A 20065-nucleotide genomic window follows, 5' to 3' on the forward strand; every position below is an offset into this window, starting at 1 on the left:
ATCCTATACAAAGAGGAGGAAGGGTCAATCTCAAACCTCTTACCTGCAGACAACCTTATAATCACATGGCATTCAATTTCAAATATTTGTTCTTTTTGATTTTGTTGTTGTAGTCTTTGTTGTACTCATTGTTGTAGAATTGTTGTAGTCATTGTGTATATTGGATTCTTAGCTTTCCTTAGTCACCTTATATCGGTTCATATGTCTTCACATGCATTTACGTATTTTTCATGGTCATCATTTATTAAAACATATAGATATTAAAGTCAAATGCATGCACTGATTTTAAGACTTAAAAAACTTCAAAATATATTTAATTTCTGTTTTGATCTTTTTTTAAATAATAAGATAAACCTACTTTCTCAGTTATTTTAATTTTTAAAATTCTGTCATTTGGTACCTTGCCTTTTCTGATAGTTGCTCCTTTGTAAAGATAATGTTATTTTTCCTTCTGTGCACTGTCTATAACATCTTATCCATTCTCTAATACTTCTCCCAGTTTAATAGACCACATTGGACCCTGAACTCCAAGTAAGAGCCTAAGCAGTTGTGATATCACCGACTGTACCATATCACTGGGGATAAAAAAAAAATTGACACTTTTGATAAGTCTTCTTCCCTAAACCATCCCAAATTCTTCCTTTCATTACTTCCTGGTCCTTGCATGCAACTTCTAGTTTAGCCACATAGATCTTGCTGTTACCAGAGGGGGGCAAATCTATCCCAGATAGAGCAACAAGCCCTTTCAAGGTAGTTCATTTCAATTTGACATAGCTCTAATGGTCAGGGAGTCCTTCCTTATTTTGAGCAGAAATCTACCATCCTGTGTCACTGCCACCTGTTTGTCCTGGTACTGCCTTTTTTGGCTAAGCAGAAAATGTCTATTATCCATTTTGGCCCTTGTACAAGGATTGGGAAAGTTGATTCAGAAAGCAATCAATTAACAAAATTATTTCTGAGTGCCTATTGTGTGCCCAGAACTTGTGCTGGTACTATAAAATACAAAGTTATAAAACTTAAGCTTTCTTAAAAGAGGTCAACAATATCATTGGGGAAGCAAGACTTATAGACATGGGACCCTATTATAGAGGGTGTCCCAAAAGTTTTAATCAAGATTTAATAGCTTAAACCCCATAAAGTATGTATATCATTATATATTCTGATGTGATCAAAGTCCTAAGGATAGCTCATTATGAGACTAGGAGAACCCATAATAAGGTGCTAATTATGTAATATAGAAGTGAGTGGAATATTTTGATCTCTCTCTCTCTCTCTCTCTCTCTCTCTGTCTCTCTGTCTCTGTCTCTATCTCTCTGTCTCTCTCGGTCTCTGTCTCTCTCTGTGTCTCTCTGTCTCTGTCTCTCTGTCTCTCTCTGTGTCTCTAAGATCTTGGTTTGGACTCATTAATGCACAAATTTCAATTAAATTAAATTCAACAAGTACGTAATAAATGACTACTGCCAGGTTCTGTAAAAGGAAGATACACAAAGATAAAAACAAACCCTCCCTATTCTCCAGGAGTTTATATTCTACTATATTTAAAGACATAAGATTTTACTGATATAGGAAACTCCCAATTCAGGAAGATAGTTTCTGTACAATTTAAAGTCCCAGAGAGATGCCTAGAGCAGAGGTGTCAAACTGTACATAAGGATCTCTGCCAGCTGCATATTGATAGTTTTTAAATGTGCTGTTATTTGTGTTTTATTGTATTTTTTGGTAAATATTTCCTGATTATACTTTACTTTGGTTCCATCCACAGAGGGCCACATGTTTGATACCTCTGGCTTAAGAGATTTGCCCAGAGTTGCACAGTCCATATGTATCAGAGCCAGACTTTATCATGATCTTCTTGGTTCTGAGGCTGGCTCCATACCCACAATGCCCCACTGATTCTTCACTACAAGCACTACCAAGACTATCTTATAGAAGAACAAAATGAGGCTCCCAAAGTTAGGTGACTTGCCCATGATAGCACAGTAAATGCCAATAAAGAAACTGAAGCCATGCTATCTCACACACCTTCATGTACAGTTATAGAGAACCACTCATTTCAAGACCTTCAGCTGGTATTGCCACAGATATGCCCAAGTCTGACTTCCACAATCTACCTTCCTTGGTGGAAAGACACATTAATGGTAGTGACTTGATTATATTGAGCAGATGGAAGGACATGAAGCCAATAGATGTATATTCCCACAGAACTCATTGACTGTGAGTTGTTTCCCTATTTTTGGGAATCAGAGGTGCCAGATTTGAATACTCCCTTAGCAAGTTACTACCTGTGTGACCTTGGGCATGTCACTTAAATTATCTGGGCAAGAATTTCCATATCTCCAAAGTGAGGGGGTTGGGCCAGATAATCTCGAAGGTCCATTGCACATGTGTTTCAAAAGCTCATTCATCAGAAGGTAGCAATTATCAGATAACTGTCTCTGTAAGTTCTTTTCATGATCATAGCCTAATGATTTGGAAGCTTTCTAGAGAGACAGAAAAATATTCTAACACAAGCTTGTAGGTAATTCATTTCACCTTCAAATACAACAAAATAAAATAGATTGAGGTAGCCTGATATAGTGGAAAGAGTACAGGACTGGGAGTCAGGGGCCTGGATTTAAATCCCAGACCTAATATTGACTAGCAGTGTGACCATAGGAGAATCGCCTAAGGACTCTGAGTTTTGTCTTTTCCTTGGTTTGGTTTGCTTGTCTTTACAATGCACAGAAAAATACTTACTCTAATCACCTCATGGGGTTATTGTGAGGAAAATCACTAGAAATGGAAAGCCTTAAGTACATGTTAGTCATTGACATTTTTATTATTTACTCACATATCGCTACATATTTTTCCTATGATATTTGTATTATTAAACTGTAAATATATGGTTCCATGCCCAACACTGTTTTCAGGATTATCATCAAGTGCTAAAGAAGGGTATTGTTCAGTATGGCAGCAATTAGTGGTAAAGTAATTTGAATCTTGATTTCCTACTCATGTCTTCTTTCTGTCGTACTTCCTTACTACTCAGTGTAGTTGACTGATATAAAAGCAAAGTTCTTGTGTTTGGTGGAGATAAGGCAAGGCATCAAGGAAAAAACAAGGTGTCTTCAATTATTTTAAAATGGGGAAGAGAAAATATGTGCCCTAAAGGGCAAAAATAGGAATGGTGAGAAGTTGCAAATAGGTAAACTTAGGCTTGGTGTCAGAGAAACATCTTAATGGTTAGTATTTAATAAGTTATCAGTGATTTCTATGGGAATACACATTTGTATACCTCATATCAGTCCATATACCCAACCTAAGCAAGTCACTGCCAATTAACTGTCCAAAAGTGGAAAGGATTACCTTGGTAGGTGGTTGGCACCCTCACATTGGGGGTCTTCAAGGAAAGGCTAAATGACCATGGGTTGGGTAGGTTGAACAGAGGATTATCCGTCAGGTGTGGACTGATCTAACTGACCTCCAAGATCTCTTCCACCTCTGAGATACTGTAATTTTGTGATATTTTTGGAATGGAAAGGTGATATTTTTGTTCAAGATTCCCCTTCTTTCTGATGTTCATATGTGATATTTTAAGAACTTTTGTTGTAAGGGAATAAAGATCCACCACCTACTACAACCTCAGCTCACTAATCCTTCTTTCCCACAGGGTTAGAAATGCATCAGGAAGCCCTGGATGCCTAGCCCACAGGAAGAGGGAAAGAAGACAAAGATAAGAAAGAAATGAGGTGGAGTGAGGGATAGTTGGGTGAGTGAAAAAGACCTTTACACTTGAAACCTTTACCTATTAACCTGGAAAATATGCCTTTCACAAAGTAGTTAATAAATTGTTTTTTGTTAGTGAAGAGGAGGAGGATGGTCATATTTTAGAATCTATAAAGCTTCTCCAAAACATTAAAAAGATTCCCTGCCTGTTATTTCTAGAGAATAGGATAATTGTGGGGTTTCCTATTGCACTTCAAAGCTTTAAAAATCATGCAAATTTTGATTAATCTGTGTATTTATTAACTCATACAGCCTAATTAGCTTATTAAATGAAATTGAATGTATTTTATGGCTCTGTCCCTAATTTTCATATTCAGTAAATAATATGTGGTTTGGGCTGTCTAAGCCAGGATTTTTAAACATTATTCTGCATAAGCTAAAGCTAAGTGTAGTTCATGTAAGTCACCAAGCTTCATTCACAAGGATTCATAGATTCTCTGACTTGGTAGTAGTCCAAAAAATGTCTCAAGTTTCTAGACTTAGCCTTTCTTGTGAAAGGTTATCTTCTCTCTAAAGGCCTGACTCCTTCGATTTGGAAAATTCCTCTCTCCTCCAGCTACCAGAAATTTCCTGGACCCCTAAACATCTGGATTCTACTATTCCTCTAACCTTCAACACTGGTAATTTCCATACTCCACACACTCTTTCTAATTTGTGGCTTTCTTTCAGTGACATTAGAGGTAAAATAATCATAATAACATTAACAAGAAGAGGAAGAGGAGGAAGAGGAGGGAGTAGAGGAAGAAGAAGAAGAAGAAGAAGAAGAAGAAGAAGAAGAAGAAGAAGAAGAAGAAGAAGAAGAAGAAGAAGCATGTGATAAATACTCCACTTTTCCCAGGCAAAGCTGTAGCCATTGCCTGTAGCCCTGAGTTGCCCTGTTATGTGGGACAGGATCTGAATATGCTTGTATTGGACTAATGAGAATAATGAAAGAACTCGAAGTAACTGCAATGGTAAGTCTAACGGAAAGCTGTCATCATCAATCCTCTTCTTTCCTTCTGATGATTATTACCCTGGTGACTTTTGGCAAGGCATTTTTATCCTCTTTGTGCCACATTTTTCCTATATATACATATTTAAATGAGGGAAGAGGGGTTCATTAGTTTGAATTCTATTGAGCTATGATCCTATTATCTAATACCTCTCCATCTATACTTTTGACTCTCGCATAGCTTGATGGTCATCCCACCCGAAGCCTAGTGATACCCTTCTAGTAAAGGTGGCTCAGCAATTTTATATACCAGTGTTTTGTTTCGTTTATTTTTGGTGGAGGGTGTGGTTGTTTTAACGGGAAATAGTTCCTATAAGATGATCTGGTAACTTAAATTCATCAAGGCAGCTCAATAAGTTCTTATTATCTGTGGACTTATGTTGTGTTTTAACTCTTTGTTCGCCATCTATTTCCTCACCTTTCCTGGACCAAAGATCATTCTCCCTGGCAGAGGAAATAGAAGCAATACAGAAGCTGAGTTGTTCTGTCCTTTCTCCATCTCCTACAACCATTGTCTCATCCACACCAAGCAGCAATCCAAACCAACTTTGATCCTTCTTTCTCCAACAGAGGTTTTAGAAGCCTTTGCTAATTTTCCCTATCTTTTCTTGCCAGTTTTCATTTATTTTGAGCATCAGTGTCCCTGAAATCCTACTAAACTATGTCCTGCCTCAGACAAACTCTGGCTCCTCCCTGTATTGTCTTTAGAATGATATATTGCCAAATGAATATTTGGGTCCCCACCTATGTCTGTTTATGCTTACATGGTAATACCCAGTCCTTAATGAATACAGGATTTATGGATGAGAATGAATCCTTAATCCACCTTCTCATTTTATTATTAGTAACCATTATCAATAATTATGGTTATCAAATCTATCAGAAGTCATATCAATTCAGGCCCAAATATCAGTCAAATAGGTTGTCTGACTAGATTCCTTTTTTAAAAAAAATTATGTTGCTTATCAGAATGACTATTCATGAATGTGGAAAGTCTCCCCTCACCCCACCCCCAACCACATGGATGAATGCCATAAAGTGTGTCCTAACAAGGTGGTCCTTCCCAAGACTGAATATCCCTTTCTTTATGCAGTCAGAAAACTAAATTGAGACCTTGTTCAGTGGGGTGAAAGGGCATGGGCTTCCAGACAGCCCAAAGTCATTCATCTCTATAGACACCGTCCTACTACCCCCAGGAATTTATAAGTCAGAACTATTACTTAAACCAATGGAGTCTATTCTCAGTCCATGCACCCTAAGTCCATGGCACATTGCCCCGGCTGAGTACAAATGAATGGAAGGAACTGCTGATTCAACATGAGTTGAAAGTTAAATGAAATTCAACAGGAAGTGGCAAATAAAATGGCTGTCATAGACATAATGTTTTTATGCATCTGGTTGATTTCCAAAGACCATTTTCCAGGCTAAGGCCAATGGAAGGGAGAGAGGGAGGCAGCTTGTTCTCCATATGGGACTTCCTCCAGGGGTTAACAAATGCTCTGAGCTGCAGGTCTTCTAAAGAATCAATCACTTTGCCAACAAGAGACATCAGAGAAATGCCTGCCTGTCTGTGCTTGGCATCACTGCCACCACATGGATTAATGAATTCTGTGTCCTCTAATCCCCCTCATTATACACCTCTGTTTTATACAAGTAGCCAAATGTCTCAGGATTCATTTTAATGAATGTGAGTCATTCCTTAATTTCCAGTAGACAGCCTAGCCAGGTTGTAAGGGAGCCATGAATAAGGCTAAAAATACTGTGTGGCACCTGTAAGAAAACCTGTATAATATAGTGACACACAGTCAGGCACCACCCTCCCTCCCTATCCCCCAGAAATGGGGAAGGACTAAAAGGCACCTAAAAAACTAAACTAAAAAAAACCATTTTTCTAGAATGATTTTGAAATGTTCTAGATCAGCAGCATGAGTGAGGTATAGTGAATAAAGTGCCAGACTTTTAGTCAGGAAGCACTGGATTCAAATCCCAACTTTAACACCAGCTGTGTGACCCTAGCAAGTCACCAACCTTCCTTATGTTTCAGAAAACTCCCTATTACTTAGGTCAAGTAAATCACAGACTATTTGCAATCTGTGTTGGTAAAGGACACAGTTGAAACTTCCTACAAGGAAATCATGGCTCCTTCAAGATTGTACATGAATCCACATATCCCTACATTCTGGAACCACATTTTAGTCATTTTTGTCTACATAATAATTCAGAATTCAAAATGTTTACACTTGATTCCTCACATTAAAAAAGAGTGTCATGGCTGAATATTTATGGTAATAATTAGTCTTCCCCCTCCCAATTCTATACTTTGTCATCCTCAGGAGGAACAAACACAAACCTAACAGAATTAAGTCCCATAATGCTTAGCAGAGCTACACATTAATGATTGCTAGGTTTCAAATCAGGTACTATATATTAGGGAAATAAATCTGGACCATACGGTATTTTAGCTCCAATCTCTACCCAATATTTCATTATGGGGCAAAGTATGTGTTCAGCGAGGGGGGGGGGGAGATTCCAAAAAGCAAGTTCATTAGTCAATGAGACAATTAAAAATCTGGACTATTAATTGGCTTTTTAACTGGATGCTATGTAAATAGATGCTGAATATAAGTTAGTAAAAGATAGATAAATCATTGGCATTTTAATTGTTGTTCATTGCAAAGTATAAATTAAATGTCCATCTGACATATCAGATTTATTTTTAGATAAAATGTCTTTACTTTGCTAAGGCAATAAATTCTAACTCATTACATTGCTCAGCTACTTTGGATAAGTAGTATCTGAAATTTATATGCCAAGTGCATTGGAAGTTAAAAGAAAATGTTCCAGTAAGAAGGAGCAGATTATTTTTTTTAATTTAAAAGTCACCTTATACAGCCCTGCCATTAGGTACCACCATTTGTACCCAAACCACATCATATCAGGTTTTGTCTTCAAATGCAACTCCACTATTTAACTGACTCTGTGATTGTGTCAATGTGGATGCTCCCTTTAATGAAGCATACCACAACCCTTCCACACCTATTCATTGAACATGCCCTGTCGTAAATCCGGCATACAGATTCCAGCCAACTTATTAAGGGCCTTCTACTACTTCTGACACTGTATAGATACCATGGACATGAGGAGGACTCTATGAGTTATGCTGCATTCCTCCTGTCTGAATGGTCTTTTTTTCTGGTCATATTTGACAGATGAGATCCTTTATACCACTTCTACTATGTAAGTGCTCATTCACAACATCTTATATCCTACTAATGCCCAACATGCAACTCTCCATCACTCATACGATGATCTTCAACTTCGATTTTACTGGGACTATAGCATTCTATGACCCACAATCATAATCAGCTTGAAAAATTCCAGCATTAAAAATATGTCTTTATTTCAGGGAGAAATGTGTTCTTTTAATTAAAAGAAGTATGCAGTTTCACTAAATTAATCCAGTCTTCACTCCTCTAGTTCAAATCTAAGCTTATATCATCCCTTTGTAGGGTCTATTCAAGATATACATGATGATAGACCAATTCTATGGATTTCTATATATATATTGCACAGCATGGATAATAGGCATTTGTATCAGTAAGGCAAAATTCGTGACCTCAGAGATGACCATGAACATGCCTGTATAGTTCAGAATCGCAAAGTATAAGAGATTCTCTAGGTATAAGGCAGAAGAAGTATGACATTTATTTATACACCAGAGTTTCAAACCCCAAAACCAATAACTCCAACTCAACATAGCAGTAATTATATTCCAAAACCAATAAGTCCACTTCAAAGTAACAACAAGGAAATTATATTAGGGGCAGCTAGGTGGCTCAGTGAGTACAGCACCAGCCCTGAAGTCAGGAGGACCTGATTTCAAATCTGGTCTCAGACACATTCACTAGTTGTGTGACCTTGGGCAAGTCGCTTAACCCCAATTGCCTTGCCCTCCTCCCTCCAAAAATTAAAAAAAAAAAACAAGGAAATTATAACACAATATTACAGAAAAGAACCAAGTCATCCTGTAACTTTCCCCCCTGTTGGGGCCTTCCTGTAAACACTCACAAATCTCATCTGTCTGCTTGCTTGTGTTCTCTCCCCCCTAAGTTCTCTGGTCTCCACAGCTCCCTGGTGTCTACTCTCTACCTGGCACTCTCTCTGCAGTTATGTCAACTCAGAGTTCTTACTTCTTCTCCTTGGGCTGTATTCTGACTTCACAATGGCTACTTTCTGGGTATATATACTCTTTTTAGGGCCCGAGGGTTTCACACCCAACCAACAAAAGGGTGTAGGCTTGAGGCTTAGTACTTAGTAAGTAAAGAGTATAGGCCTAGGGCTTAGTGTCTAGTAAGTAAAGGGTGTAGCCTGGGGCTTAGAGTCTAGTAAGTAGAGGGTATAGACCAGCCTACAAACAAACCTCTAATCAAGCCTCCCTTAACTAGCTCCACTTGAGGCCTATGGAATGGGTGGAAAAGATCTTTAATCACTGATTGGTATCACAGCCTTCTGCATCCACCTGATTTTTCCTGTATGAATAGTTAGGCCAAACTATTCTGAATGATTCTGGTTTTCATCTAGAAGGTTCTTAGATCACTTACAAATATTAATTTTATTCTGAACATGACTAATGATTACAGGTACTATTCGAGGAATTACATCACATTTTAATTAGCAGGTTTTCTGTAATTGAAATTAGGAGACATAAAGATACCCTAGATCAGTAAAAGACCTCATAGCCCCTCTTCCATGAATGAAACAATTGGTTTCATCACTGTATTCACAAAGGTAGTAAGGACCCATTTTGATGTTAAACTATGCCTTATGCATAAAAACTGCTAATTAAATGCTTTTGTATGGAATTGAATTTATGAGGCAGTGTGGTCTCATCTTGTAGTGTTCTTAGTGAGGGTAAGGAAAACAGACCACCATAAAGACAATTCATCAATATAAATTGCAAAGAATGAAATTGTGGCATAAGGGAAAATCATTGGATTTGGCATCTCATCAGTTTCTTCGTGTGCAAAAGGGTAGAAATGAACTAAATGACCTCCAGGGTCCCCTCAGCCCTTGAATTTAAGACCCTAAGTAGAGAAATTCTGTTTTTAAAAAGGCTAGATAGACTATATCCTTCAAATTAAGTCAACGCACACCTTCTTACCCAGTGACTTTAATGGAAAGTAAGTACAAGGGAAGGCAACAAAAACTATGTCAAAAAACATAGTTCAGGAATGAAAGGGGGTTTATCAGTTCCTCGGGAGGCTCAAGCCTATATATTACAAATACTTCCTTCAAGCAGGAACTTAGAAGATACTGGATGTAGTGAGCATCAAACGACATAAAGAGGAAAAAAAGAAATTGACCATGACTTGGACAAGAAATGACTAGTTAGAGAAATAGCAATCATTTCAGCATCAGCTTTCTTGTGTAGATTCTGATTATTGACTAGTGAGAGCAAAGATCAAAGTAAATCACAAATTTAGAAGAAAGGTTAAAGATGAAGAGAAGACAGGGAGATTACAGCAGCTCCAATCTGACCTGTTTAAACAAGCTTCCAGTCTTCAGAAAATGGGAAATAGACCAAAAAAAAAAAAGACATCATATCTAACCATCACATTTGCTTATCCTATGCAAAACAGTCTCTACAAGGAAATATTGGGAAAAGCCCAGGAAACCACCTTATCCAGCAAACATGTTCATGACTGAAAAAGGAGCAAAAATGCAGCAAGAATGAGACCAAAGGGCAACATCCTGAGCGTTACATTGATATCCCTGCGATATTAAAAGAGCCAGATGAAAGCTTCCAAAGTATGGAGTGGATCATATTATACAAGAGAGGATTTATAAAAAGACATGGATAAGAAACACAATGATGAGAGGGTTTCAAAGGGTTGCGATCTGCATTAGTGATTACTGTACCTACAGTGAAAAGATCTCACAAGGTGGTGCAGTAGATAGAGTGCTAGCCCCAGAGACAGGAAGACCTGAGTTTAAGCCTGGTCTCAGACACTTGTTAACTCTCTGTCCCTGGGCAAGTCACTCAACCTTTTTCGCCTCAGTTTCTTCATCTATAAAGTGAGCTGAAGAAGGAAATGACAAACCATTCCAGCATCTTTGCCAAGAAAACCCTAAATGGGGTCACACAGGCATGACTGAAATGACTCAACCACAACAAACAATATAAGAAGCTTCTCATTCTCAAGAAATGGACTCTTTCCCCTTAGATCCAGAAACTTCTTTAACCAGAAGGAGATTTAGACATCATTGAAATCACTCCTTTCTGGGAAAGCTCAAGTCAGTCAGTCAATAAGGATTTAAGTGCCTATTATGTGCCCAGAGGGAATTTAATCCACCCAGAATCACAGTTTGTTAAAGGCAGAATGAGGCTTTGATCTCAAGTCTCCTAACAACTAATTAGCATTTGTCTTTATTCATATTATTAAGAGGTCAACAATGAAACTCCTACCCCCCAGAAAAAGGTTCTTTGTTCCTCTATAGTTCATTTTTAACCATTCAACATCAGCTAACCAAGTGACTGAAGAAAATGAAAGAATCATTGGGGAGAAAGGAATTCCAGTAGGAAGCTGTTCTGATGAACTTAATCTCTCATGTTCACCCTTGTTTGGGCTATTGAGTCTTTTAAGACTCCAGCATGATTTCCCTCATGAATTGTTGAATTAGAACTGGACGAGATGTACTGACAAAGAAACTGATCTGAGAAATTTACTTGTGTGATTCCCTGTATGCAAAATATCAGAAAAGATTAGGGGAATGGAAAAATAAACTGTGATATATAAATGTAATGGAATATTATTTTGTTATAAGAAAAGAAAAATATAAAGATTTCAAGGACATTTGGGAGGATTTTTATGAATTGATGCAAAGTGCAAAGAGCCATGAGAACAATGTACAAAAATGATCACGGCAAGATAAAAGCAGATAGATTGAAAGATATTAGAATGCTAGGTAGCTAGATAGCACAGTGAACAGAGTGCTGGGCCTGGAATCAGGAAGACCCAAGTTCAAATGCGGCCTCAGAAACTTGCTAGCTCTGTCACCCTGGCATGTCATTTAGCCTCTGCCTGCCTCTATTTTCTTATCTCTAAAATAATAATGGTGCCTACCTCACAGGGTTGCTGGGAGGATCAAATCAAATGACAACATTTGTGAAGTGCTTTGCAAACAGGAAAGTATTATCAAAAACTCGAGTGATTACTATAACTCTGACCAACACGGTGACTAATAAGGACTTCAGTGGACTATTGGTGGTTTCCTAAACTTGACAGAGAGATGGTAAGTTAGAGCTATAAGATGATCATCAGAAATGATCCATGCATTTTGTTTTGTTTAACTGTATTTCTTAGTTATAAGAGATGGATCTATTGGTGTTAGGAGAGTCATTAGGAAGTAAGAGGAAAAAAAATCAAAAACTGTTTTTAAAAGAGAAAATAATGAATTCCAGTAGAGATGCCATCTGTAATTGGTGAAGTAGAAATAGGGTATTTTGGTCACTCCTTTTCTCTCTCAGTTCAGAAGACTGGGAAGAGAGACACTCAACTAATTTATTTATAGTTTGTAAAAAAAATTAGTTATAGAACTCTCTCTTTCTCTCTCTCTCTCTCTCTCTCTCTCTCTCTCTCTCTCTCTCTCTCTCTCTAATTGAAGCAAAGACACCCAGAGCAACCACCTCCAATCAAAGGGCATCATGCAATGCCAGGCACCTGGTGTGCACTCAATGCACATCGATTGGTGCTGCTGATCAGAAAAGAAACCCACTTACAACAAACTCCAGGGGAGCAGAAAGAAGCATTGCACTCACATGCCTGCTTGACACAGGTTGTCCCACCCCCAGACACCATGTTGTGATAAAGCTGGGAAAGCCATGGTAGCAATGAGCTCAAGCACCAAACTGAAATAAAAATTCAATCCTCGTCTCTCTGGAAACACAACGTCTAGCTTCCCCTATTTCCTTAAATGACAGTGATTAAGCAATGGCTTGTGCATGTTTTAATTCCAATTTGGCTTCAGAACTAAAACAAATGATTCCTTCTTTTAAAGATTGGGCTATTAGCTTGTCTGCACTGGACTATGGGTCAGTTGGACACATCTGAAAAAAAAATGCTCACTTGCCCTTTGACTTTGAGCCATGTTTTAGTCCTTCTGGTCAACATTTTTTTCAGTAGCAGCAGCAGAAAGCCATATCCTTCATAATCTAGGTCTAGCTTGCCTTTCCAGGCTTCTTTTATATTACTTCCTCTCATGCACACAACATTCCAGTCAAAGTTGCTATATATCTTGTAGACAATATTCCCTCTCTCACTGGCATGCATTTGCAAAGGCTGTGCCCCACACCTGGAATATTCTCCCTCCTCACCTTTCCCCATTTGTAGCCCTAACTCTCTTTAAGGCTCAGTTTGGGTGTCTCCTCCCACATGAGGACTATTCTGATCTTTGGAGCCTGCCCCCATTATTTATATTAATCGCATACTTATCTACATATATATTATATCTTCTTAGTAGACAAAAAACTCTTTGAGGTCAGAGACTGTCTTGTTTTATATTTCTATCCCCAGCACTTTGGGGATAGAATAGCACTTTGCACATAGTAATTTTGATAAATACATGTTGAATGAACAAGCGAATCATTAGAACCATTGAAGTGATCATACCTCTACCCATCTGTGACCATTTTAGGCTGAACTCCATCAAGAAAGTCTGAAAGAAAAAGCACTCTAAGACAATGCCTTCCTCCTCATGTCTGAAGTCTTTAAGAAACGATGGGCTAGATGAACTTTCTTTCATCTTTGTGGTCCTATAGAGATTGTTGTTATTTGTCCTTCATTCTCAAAGAGGACCAATGACATCAGGAAGGTGATATCTTGATTTGCAAATGAATTTGATTTAAGTGAGGCAGAGCTGTGCAAAGTCATCAGCCTCGCTCTCAACCCTAAAATCATTGGGGTCAGTGGTAAGACACCTGTCAAGATGACTGGCAGTGGCCCCAGATGCAGTGGGAAACTTTGGTCTTTTTAAGCTAAGATCTTTTCCTGGTATCAGTTGTCTGAGGAAACATCCATTCAGTAATTAAAGTCTAGGTAAGAACTGAGTCAAAAGATGGCCTGATTTGCCGTCACAAAAGAATCAGTCTGAGAGGGGAAGACCCTCAGAGTTTCTGGCCAGAAAAGAAACAGCTGCTATTTACACTCACTTTGAGCCATCAAAACCCAAACAATCTCATGATGGCTCCCCATTAAAATACGTGTTTTTTGAGAGCAGTGACTATGGGCATTTCCCCCCTTTCTTTGAGGGCAGAGCACTTAGCCCACTGCTTGGCACATGATAAGCACTTCATACATGCTTGTTGGTATGTACTGACTTCAGTATGGAGAAGCACTCAAAATTCTTGGGGCCACTTATATCCCCGAATGATCTAAATTCCAACTCAAAATCGGGTTCACACGGTAAAGTGACTTAGAAATTTCCATTTCTCAACAAGTTGAATTTCCTCTGGAATAGAGAATGAGGTATGTAATAACCTACCTATTGTCATAATTTATGGACAAGAACCAGTTGTATGAATTTAAATTCTGGGCTCTCAAGATGCACTGTTAACTGCAAAATAGTCAGATCTGCACTAAAAGGAGTCCATGGCATTTGATGTGTTTCCCTGTGAAGCATAGCATTAAAGGAACTATTTGGGTGAGTCTGCAAAAACTCAAGCAACCTAGGATAAGAGATATGAAAAGCTGAAGAGATTCAGTGTGCGCAAAAGGGTTAGGGAAGCAACTGGTAGCACTTGCTATTCAACTTGGCCCTGCTGCTGATTAGACAATAGCTCATTGGACAGGCGTCACAACAAATCTGATAGCACATTTATGTACTGAATAAATTGGATGATATGTGTAGAGAATATAGGAAATGACTGTTGATTGCTGTTTTAAAAACAATTGAAAATTATATTTTTCATTTATTTTATTTAAAATTTTAAAAAAATTTGAATTAGTAAAGCAAAATGGAGTCTTAAAGGCTCTCTCTTCCCCCAAGGTGTCTCCTATGTATATGTTAAGATAAAACAAGACTTCCCAGGGTTAATTTTACTCAACTATCTTCTAGTCATTAGTGTCAAGGAAAGTAAAGGGCAGAGTGTTCACCAGTGTCTTGGAAGTCATCTTGCAGAGTCCAAATGGAAAAGAGATTCCATAATATGGTAAGGTCCTCCAAAAAGGATATTGTGTTGATTTCATCAAGTCCCTAGAACAATACAGGATGCATTCAATGTGATCCCTGACCACTCAAAAGGATGTGGCTTATCAATCCCCATAGGAAAGACCAAATGGATAAATGTTGCTCAAAGACACGTTTATCCATTAGTACGTATCTTAGGCAAGGCAGATGGACAATGAACTGGGTCCAGAATTGAATCAGAGGAAGAGAACAGGCTGGGTTACATTTGGGAAATTGTACAGCATGATTCCAAATGGCTCTCAGATACAAAATAAAAAAACCCATCTTTTTAAAAATTGGTATTTTTCCAGTTATGTTATATGGGTATAAAATACAGAATATCACAATTTCTGAAGAATCAGAATTGTTTTTTACCCAAATGCAACTGAGAGATGCATGGTAGCCATCCTAGGCTGAACCATATCACTAAAGATAGTTTACAGGCAAGAAATTTGCATGTATCTGGGAAAGGTGTAAGAAAAGGAGTTGGTCTAGTCATGTAACAAGATGGAGGAATACCCTTTAGACAGCCAATGTCTGCCACTGGTAGTCATAAAAGGCCTCCAGCATGTTGATGGGGGATTTATAAGAGGACACGAACAAGAATTTCATAGGACTGGAAAGTGTGTTCCAGTCCATCCTCTTCTCAGCTGTCAAATTGGCTCCCTATTACTTCCAGGATCAAACAGAAAACCTTTTTTTTCTTTGCATTTAAACACTTTAGCATTCAAAGCCCTTCATAACTTACCCCTAAAACATACACACACACACACACACACACATACACACACACACACATACACATACATATACACACACCACACTCTTTGATCCAGTGGCACTGACCTCCTTGTTGCTCCTGAAATAAAACATTCTGTCTCCCTACTCCCTGTATTTTTAATGGCTATCTGCTATGCCCCCACATCCCACCCTCCCTCTTCATCTCTTCCTCCTGGCTTTCCTGACACCTTTCAGGTCCAAACTAAAACTCTACCTTTTATAAGAAACCTTTCTCAAACCCCCTTAATACTAGCACCTTCTTTCTGAGGCTTTCAAATTTATCTTTTATGTATCTGTTTGAATGAAATAATTTATATGTAGCCTACCACATCAGACTGTGATCTCCCTGAGAGCTGGGACTGTTTTTTGCCTTTCCCTAATGCTTAGCATGATTCCTGGCACATAGTAGGTGCTTAATAAATGCCTGTTGACTTGTGTTGCCTAAACGAGATCCCAGCTGCATTGAAGTATATATTATAAATATTAAGATATTACCAGATATAGTAACATACATGAAACATGAGTCATGTATTTGTGTACCTAATGGATTCATTTCAAAAATGACATTAATAGATGACACTTACATAATATTTTAAGCTTTGAAAAAATGCCTTTCTGCCCAACATCTCATTTGACAAGCCTAGGAGATGAGAGCTACAAGTATTATTATCCACATTTTACAGATGAGTTAACTTACATTAAGAGAAGTTATGTATCATCCAGAGTCCCATAGCCAGTGCACTTCACAGGAAGGATTCCAACTCAGGTCTCTTCTGACTCTACACTAGCCCTCTTAACACCACCTCTAGACTATCAACAAACATCTATTAAGTTTCTGCACTACAGGAGGCACTCTACTAGGCCAGAGAAAGAAAGGAGGAGTAAATTTACTAAATAGAATTGTCCACAGGGAACTACAATACACATCAATAAATAATAAGTTTATTGAAAGGGCAACGTGATATAGTGTGTAGCTGGGAGCTGAATCTCAGATCTGTAACTCCTACCCATTTGACCTCAGGTAAGTCACTTCATCTCTCTAAGCTTCATTTCCATCTCTAAAGAAATACAAGTGTTGGGCTAGATGACTTCTAAGGTTACTTCCAGCTAAGGTTACTTCTATCTACAGATATATAGATAGATAGATATAGATATAGATAGATAGATAGGTATATTCATGAAGGAAGGAAGAAAAGAAGAAAGAAGGAAGGAAATAAATGAAATAAAGGAAGGAAAGAAGTAAAGAAAAGAAAGAAGGAAGGAAGGAAAGAAGGAAGGAAGGGAGGGAGGCAGAGAGGAAGGGAGGAAGGAAGGAAGGGAGGAAGGGAGGAAGGAAGGAAGAAGGGAAGGATTAAGGGAGGGAGGAATGGAGGGAGGGAGGAAGGGAGAGAGGAAGGAAGGAAGGAAGGAAGGAAGGAAGGAAGGAAGGAAGGAAGGAATGGGGTGGTATCATTTGGACTTTGTCTCTAGGAAATGAGATAGAGGCCTGGATCCTGGCAGGATAAAATGAGGCCTTACCTATCAGAATTCCAGGGTCGACCCCAGGGCAGAGTGCAAGGTTCTTGGGGCAGAGGTAGGGACAATGGCCAGAGAGGAGATAGCAAAGTCTGGAAATGGTTTCTGAAACATGAGGTAGAAGATTTTATTTTTCTTGTAGTAATTCATAGGTACTTTGTCTCCCCCAACTAAAATGCAAGCTCTTTAAAGGCAGGAACTTTTTTTCTTTCTATTCCCAGCTTGGCATACAGTAAGTACTTAAATACTTATTGATTAAGTGAGTGGATGATTATAGTAGCAGTCATTAATGGAATTTAGCTTTCCATCACAGCATTTAGAAGAAAATCTCAAACTCTCACAGAGATAATTTCTAATTCACATTCATTTTACTCTGGGAAGGCAAATAAAACTCAGCCTGTTCTTTGGAAAAGGCAAATACCATGTTTCAGATTTCCTTATTCGATCTAAAAATTCTTTTGGGAATGGGATCTAAGTTTTAGGCATCATGTTAGATCATCTTTGCCCCTTCTATACTCTACTACTGCTTTCAAGACTCTTGACAGAAGACAACTTATGAATCTCACCTGTAAGGGTGGACACAGGTTGGATCACATGGTGGCAAAATACTTTGGGCCCTTTTCCAACAGGAGGTAATTGTGGGACCTTCCAGTGGGAAGGAGGCTGGAATGATGAGTGAAGAAAAAAACCTCTCCAACAGAATGGTGGAAAGAATGAAGAACTAAAAAAGAAATGGAATGAAATATGCCCACTAGAGCAGGGGTGGTCACAAGTGGCCTTCTAGGTCCTCAAGTATGGCCTTTTGACTAAATCCAAACTTCACAGAACAAATCTGTGGCCTCAAGGCCTCAGGTTCCCCACCCATGCACTAGACTATTACACCTCACAGTAGAAGGAAGTGCTGCTGCCCTTTCCCAATGTGTCACCCTATATCCCTACCTCCTTAACTTCAAATGTGACCCAATCCTCTCATGTCAATTTGTGTCAAATCAATAAGCATTTATTAAGTACCTACTATATGCCAGGAACATCCCAGGAAGGGATGCCAAGCCAAAATGAAAACCTACACATTTCTGGCCAGCTCTCTAGTTTTCTCTACAAAATGACTCAGTTCCACTCTGTTCCTGCCTTCATCCTTGCTCCCAGTCAGCTTCCTCCATCACTGTTTTCTCTGTCAAAGCCAATTTCTGGCTTTCTAGGGGTCATAGGCCATCCTCCTAGTCATCCTTCAAATCCTTACATGGAATCAGCAGCATATGGCCATGCCTTCACTGATTGTCTCTGACAGACAGAAAAATGTTGTGGTTTTGGTTTTGATCAGTGATTAGTAATGCGGAATTGTAAGTAAGGAAATTGTAAAGAGATTTTAGTTCCAAGTCAATTATTCAAATCCAGTCTATGAAATCCAACCACCTATTAAATGCAGAGCACCCTGGACAGTAACCTCTAAATACGAACTTCTTGATTCTCTGAGCTGTAATAAACTTAGTGATGATTTCATTAGCCTTTTGCCTATATAATAAATTCCAAAGCACAGTATTAAAGCTTTTTAGTATTACTTTATCTCTTCCATACTGATTCTGTAGAAGGTGAAGATTATATATTGAAATTCCAAAAGAAAGATAACTAATTATTTAAGTATCAGGAACTAGACCCAAGTATCCATATGGAGACTAGACATAATATGAGAGTTAGAGTGGAGGAGAGGTAACAAAAATAAAGAAACATTTGCTATCTCTGCATACTATTTCCCCCTTACTAACAAATATGCTAAGTCACACTGTGGATGAAGCACTTTGCTTGGAGTCAAGGAAGACTCATTTTCCAGAGTTCAAACCCAATCTCAGACACTTACTAGTTTGTGACCCTGGGCAAGTTACTTAACCTGATTTGCCTCACTTTCCTCATCCGCAAAATGAGCTGGAAAAGGAAATGACAAACCACTCTAGTATCTTTGCCAAGAAAAGCTCAAATAAGGTCATGAAGAATTGGACAGAACTGAAAAACATCTGAACAGCAAGAACATATATGGTCTTAGAGAGTCAGTATGGCCACTTAAGGAGTCTCTTCTAGCAAGGCCCCATGTATCAGCTCTAGCGAGAGACACATTCATCCTCTTCTTGGTGATGTCCAAGGTATCACCCTGAGAGAGGTCTGGTTTTACGACACATAGACCCCAATTCATATGTTAAAATAGGATTTGTCATCCAGATCTATCAGGGCTCAAAAGCGTTTTAGAACTCTTCTTGTCATCAGAGCCTGTGGCCTACTCTGAATATCCTCAGTGGTAGTAAGACTTCATTTATGAGAATAGAATCGATTTTCTGACAATTCCAAGTCACTCACGACTAACTCTGATTAAAAAAAGCAAGTGTTGGTGATCAAACTTACGAAACCATTTTAGGTCTAACTGCTAGATGGCTTTGAGGATACGCTGCTGTCAGGAAGACATGAATTCAAATTCAGCCTCAGATATTGACTGATCGTGAAACACAGACATTTACTAATAATGAGACAAATCTTTTACCCTCTCTTAGTCTCAATTTTTTTGGTCTGTAAAATGGTGACAAGGATAGAACCCATTTCAAATGGGTTGTTGTGATCACCCAATAAGAACACATATGTGTATGCATGTATATGCATGTATGTTTACACATATGTGCATACAAACATGTGTGTGCATATATATGCACATATGTATATGTATATATGCATATATACACACACATACATGCATACATACATATATATATCAGGCCTGCACAACATACAGCCTGTGCTTGTAACCCA

The sequence above is a fragment of the Trichosurus vulpecula genome, chromosome 6 (genome assembly GCF_011100635.1).
Source record: "Trichosurus vulpecula isolate mTriVul1 chromosome 6, mTriVul1.pri, whole genome shotgun sequence".
Classification (NCBI taxonomy): domain Eukaryota; kingdom Metazoa; phylum Chordata; class Mammalia; order Diprotodontia; family Phalangeridae; genus Trichosurus; species Trichosurus vulpecula.